Below are 6,000 nucleotides of genomic sequence, written 5' to 3'. Positions count from 1 at the left end.
GAATAACCAATGGGTCACAGAGGAAATTAAAGAAGAAATCAGACAGTTCCTTCAATTAAATGACAATGACAATACAACATATTAGAATCTATGGGACACAATGAAAGCAGTCTTACGAGGGAAATTCGTAGCAGTGAATACGCATATTAGGAAAACAGAATGAGCCCAATTAAACAACCTGATGCTGCACCTCAAATTTCCAGAAAACGAAGAACAGGACAACCCCAGAGCTCATACAAGGGAGGAAATTATAAAGATCAGAGGAGAAATCAATGCAATGGAGACTAAGAGAACGATAACAAAAAATCAATGAAGTCAAGAGTTGGTTCTTTGAAAGAATCAACAAAATTGACAAACCTTTAGCCAACCTTATCAGAAAAAGGAAAGAAAAAGCCCAAATCCGAGCAATTAGGAATGAAAAGCGTGAAATTACAACAGACCCAGCAGAAATCCAGAGGATCATCAATACCGACTTCCAGAACCTATACACCATTAAGATGGACAACACAGAAGAAATGGACAGATTCCTAGATACATATGAATTACCAAAGTTGAATGAAGAAGACCTAAAAATTCTGAACAACCCAATATCAACCAATGAAATTGAAAATGTAATTCAAAACTTATCACCTAAGAAAAGCCCGAGCCATGATGGCTTCACTGCTGAATTCTATAAGACATTTAGAGAGGAACTGCTGCCACGACTGTTTAAACTCTTCAATGAAATGGAAAGGGAAGCAATACTCCCAAATTCATTCCTGGAAGCAACCATCACCTTGATCCTCAAAGCAGAGAAAGACCCAACCAAAAAGGAGAACTATAGGGCAATCTCACTAATGAACATAGATGCAAAAATCCTTAATAAGATAATGGCAAACAGAATGCAGAAGATCATCAAGAAGATCATACACCCTGATCAAGTGGGATTCATCCCAGGGATGCAGGGATGGTTCAATATATGAAAATCCATCAATGTAATACACTATATCAATAGAGCCAAGGACAAAAACCATATGATTATCTCCATAGACACAGAAAAAGCATTTGACAAAATCCAACATGCATTTATGATAAAAACCCTACAAAAAATTGGAATAGATGGTCTCTATCTCAAACTGATAGAAACCATCTATGAAAAACCAACAGCCAATATCATACTAAATGGTCAAAAACTGAAATCCTTCACACTCAAATCAGGAACAAGACAAGGATGTCCACTCTCACCAGTCTTGTTCAATATAGTTCTGGAAACATTAGCCACGGCAATTAGACAAGAGAAAGAAATAAAAGGAATAAAGATAGGAAATGAAGAAGTCAAATTGTCATTATTTGCAGATGACATGATACTCTATATAGAAGACCCCAAGAACTCCACCAAAAGTCTTCTAGACTTAATAACCAAATTCAGTCAAGTAGCTGGTTACAAGGTCAACACACAAAAATCAATAGCTTTCCTCTACACCAATGACAGACTCACTGAGAGAGAAATAGAGCAAATAATTCCTTTCACAATAGCATCCAAAAAACTGAAATACCTAGGAATCAACCTAACGAAAGAAATCAAAGACCTCTTCTCTAAAAACTATGGCATGGCACTCTGAAAAGAGAGATTGAAGATGATATCAGAAAATGGACAGACATCCCATGCTCCTGGGTAGGAAGGATTAATATAGTGAAAATGGCCATACTTCCAAAACTGCTATATAGATTTAATGCAATTCCAATTGAGATCCCAGCAGCATACTTCATGGACCTTGAGAAAACAATCCAAAAATACATTTGGAACAAGAAGAGACCCAGAATAACAAAAGCAATTCTAGGCAACAGAGACATAGCAGGGGGTATCACAATCCCCAACCTGCAACTCTACTACAAAGTTACTGTGGTAAAAACACCATGGTACTGGCAAAGAAACAGACCTGAGGACCAGTGGAACAGATTAGAAGTTGCAGAAACAACGCCAGATACACTCAGCCACCTCATCTTCAATAAAGGAGCTAAACACCCTCACTGGAGGAAAGATAGCCTCTTTAATAAATGGTGCTGGTAAAATTAGGTTTCAACTTGCCAAAGACTAAAACTAGACATATATCTCTCACCATGCACTAAACTAAAATCAAAATGGATTAAAGATCTAAATGTTAAAATAGAAACTCTGAACCAGTTGGAACAGAGGTTAGGTAGAACTCTTGAGGACACTGGGGTAGGAAAAGATTTTATGAACAAAACCTCAGTTGCCCATGAACTAGCACAATCAACAAATGGGATCTCTTTTTATTAAAAGGCTTCTGCACAGCAAGAGAAACCACCAGCTGTGTGAAGAGACAACCCACAATGTGGGAAAAATCTTCACCTGCTCTTCCTCAGACAAAGGTCTACTATCTGGAATCTATAAAGAACTTAAAAAGATCAGACCTCCCAAATTTAAAGACCCAATCCAAAAATGGGCATCTGAAATGAACAGACATTTCTCAGACAAAGAAGTAGAAATAGCAAATAAATACATGAAAAAATGTTCAACATCACTGGTCATTCGAGAGATGCAAATGAAAACAATGCTGAGATTCCACTTCACTCCAGAAAGAATGGCTGCTATAATGAAATCCATAAATAACAAATGCTGGTGGGGCTGTGGGGAAAGAGGAACCCTGCTCCACTGCTGGTGGGAGTGTAGACTGATGCAACCACTGTGGAAATCAGTATGGAGATACCTCAAAGAACTAGGACTGGAAGTCCCATTTGACCCCGCTATTCCACTGCTGGGTATCTTCCCCAAAGAATTAAAAGTATCATACCACAGTGATAAATGCACACCCATGTTCATAGCAGCACAATTTGTGATAGCTAAAACTTGGAAACAGCCCAAAGGCCCATCAACTGGAGACTGGATAAAGAAAATGTGATGTTTTAATAAAATGGAGTACTACTCAGCCATAAAAAATGAGAAATTAGAGACATTTATAGCTAAGTGGATGCACTTTGAGGCGATACTCTTAAGTGAAATAAATAGGACACACATGTATAAATACCGAATAGTTTCTCTGGTTTGAGAAACTGAAAGTGTAAATAAGGACTAAATGTATAATAGGTAATGTGAAATAGGAAGAAAAGGGACAAGGGGAAGGAAGTGGGAGGGCTAGGGGAAAGGATAGAAGGGAGTGGGATTAATATGAGAAAATGGAAAAATAGGAACAAAATCTTTGTAAATAGGGAGGACTGGAGGGGTTGAAGGGAGGGCTGGGCAAGGGTGAAAAATAAGAACCAAAAGAGACTATGTAAAGGTGCAAATTTCCAATGATGAATGTCATTATATTGTATACCTAAAATGTACCAATGATTAGAATGAATAATCAATAATGCAAAATAGGAAGAAAAGGTCCAAAGGGGTAGGGGTAGTGGGAGGGGCAGGGGAAAGGAAAGAAGGGAAAGGAAAAATGCTGAGAAATGGAAAAAATGGAAATAAAGTCTTTGTAAATAGGGAAGGGTGGAGGGGGTGAATGAAGGGCTAGGAATGGGGAAAAAATAAGAACCAAGATGCATCATGTAAAGTTACAATTCCCAATGACAAATGTAATTGTGTTGTATACCTACAATGTACCAATAAAAGAATTTAATTTTTTTAAAAAGTTGATTAAAAAATGCTAATGTTAAATAATCTTTCAAAACTCAGTGGACCATATATGCGTGGTTCTATTTCTAGATTCTCTGTTTTATTCAAATGATCTATATGTCTTTCCTTACACCAACACTGCCTTGATTACTGCAGCTTTAGAAGAAGTCTTAAAATTAGGTACTAAACGTGTTCCAACACTGTTTCTTGGTTTTTGTTTTTTGTTTTTTAACTTTTCTAGGTCCTTTGTACTCCTACATAACTTTTAAATTTCAATATCCAGTTCTTCATTTATAGCAAGTATACACAGACCTGAATTTTTATATATACCTTGTGTTTTCTAATCCTGCTAAATTCAAATACAGGCTCTAGGGGCTCCTAGAGATTTCTTAGTATTTTCTCTGTAGATGATCATTTCGTCTACATATAAAGATTTTGCTTCTACCTTGCCAATCCTATCCTAATTGTGTCATTTTATTTCCAGACTATTTTGGTGGGGCCTAGGTTTCAAAGTTTAATGGACAGATAAAGAGTAAGCATATCTGCCCTTGTTCCTCACCTTAAGGAGAAACCATTGTATCTTCTCCATTCATGTAAGGCATTTTTCCTGGAAGTATGGAGTACATGTCTTTGATCTGTTGAGAAGGTTCTGTTCTACTTCTAGTCTCCTGATAGCTTTTACCATGAACAGCTGTAGAATTTAGTCCAATACTCTTTCTCCAACTAGTGACAGGATCATATGGCTTTTTCCTTTCCTCTGTTAAAATGATGACTTTTGGGGGTGGATCTTCCAATGCTGAACCAACACTGCCATCCTTATAACAAAACCACTTTCTACATACAGCCAGATCTGACTTCTAAGAGTTTGTTTTGTTAAACAAATTTCTATCTATGTTCATACTTTTTTCTTCTATTATCTTTATCCAGTTTTAGGATTAGCACAATGTTGATTTCCTAAAATGAGGGGAGAAGTGTTCCTTTTATTTCTGCTTTAATTGTTTGATATAATTTATCAGTTAAAATGTTTATGAGCCTGCTGTTGTCATATAGGTAGGTTTTCAAAGCTAGCAATATACTTTCTTTAATAGGTGCTATTCAATTTTTATATTTCCTCCAGAGGTAGTTTCATTAATTTGTCTTCCAAGGTACTTCTTAGATGTTGTCAAATTTATTTCAAAACAGATTTTTGAAATATGCTTTCTATATCCTTTTAAATTCTGTAAAATCTATGGTAATGTCTCCCAGGTCTTGATATTTTAATTTTTAAAATTTATAACTGATATTGTGTAATAGGAAGTAAAGGTCTACAGAAGCAGGGGAAGTGGGAGAGGTAGGGGAAAGGAAAGAAGTGGGAAAATATGAGAAAAGGAAAAAAATGGAAACAAAGTCTTTGCAAATAGGGAAGGGTGGAGGGGGTGAGGGAGGGCAGGGGAAGGGGAACAAAAATAAGAACCAAGATACTCATGTAATGGTATAAGATCCCAATGATGTTTGTAAATGTATTTTATAACTAAAATGTACCTATAAACTTAATGGGGGGGGAATAAAACAACTCTTTAAATTGTGAAAAAAAGAAAAAAATATGAATATATACAGAGTCCACCAAAAGTATACACACTTCAGGAAAAGAAAACTACTATAATGTTTTTTCAACAGATGGTGTTACCCTCATGAGGGGGACCCTAGAGCATAGGGCCAGGGAAAGGGGATGTATCAGAGACCCCTGCAGTAGGTCCTGGTCTCCTGAGAGCCAGTACGATGTCCTCAAGATAGGAAAATGGGGGGAAAAAAGACAGAGACAGAGACTTGAGAGAAACTGAGTCTTGAGCTGATCTGAGCTGCTCTGCACAGCAAAGACAAAGGAATCCCAGGACATCCAGAGTTTATTCATTACAAGTGTGGGAAGGGGGAAACTGGGCAGTCCTTGGGACACCTGCTGATAACAAGTATCAAGCAGGCAGGACTATAGAATGAGGGCATGAGCATATCTTTGCTGAAAAGAACAAATGGTTAACTCAGAGGGGAAGAATTTAGCTGGAGTCAGTTAACCTTGATTGGGTGTGAACTCAACAACCCCTGCTACTTCCAATGTAACATAGCTGAATTATGGAGGGGCAAGAAGTTTGTGCCCTTATAGCCTGCTAATACTGGGCAGAGGTGTCTGCTACACTAGAGAATGTCGTATATTGCAGAAAACCCACTCCACTGCCAGCCCTTAGAGGAGAAACTGAAATTGCATGTGCAGCAATCTCAATGACCAAGGTTACCCAAACAGCAGTTCACCATACTAATAAATGTCTGGAAGCCAATGACCACCACTCTGAGTATGTAAGGTACTCCTGTAATCATAGAGGCCAAAGGTAACTTGCATTAATCTCACGATGTCTCAA

The sequence above is a fragment of the Heterocephalus glaber genome, unplaced genomic scaffold, assembly GCF_053883595.1.
Source record: "Heterocephalus glaber isolate CG9 unplaced genomic scaffold, H.glaber_assembly_v1.0 deba00000470, whole genome shotgun sequence".
In the NCBI taxonomy this organism is placed as follows: Eukaryota; Metazoa; Chordata; class Mammalia; order Rodentia; family Bathyergidae; genus Heterocephalus; species Heterocephalus glaber.
Note: the sequence above shows the minus strand (reverse complement) of the source record.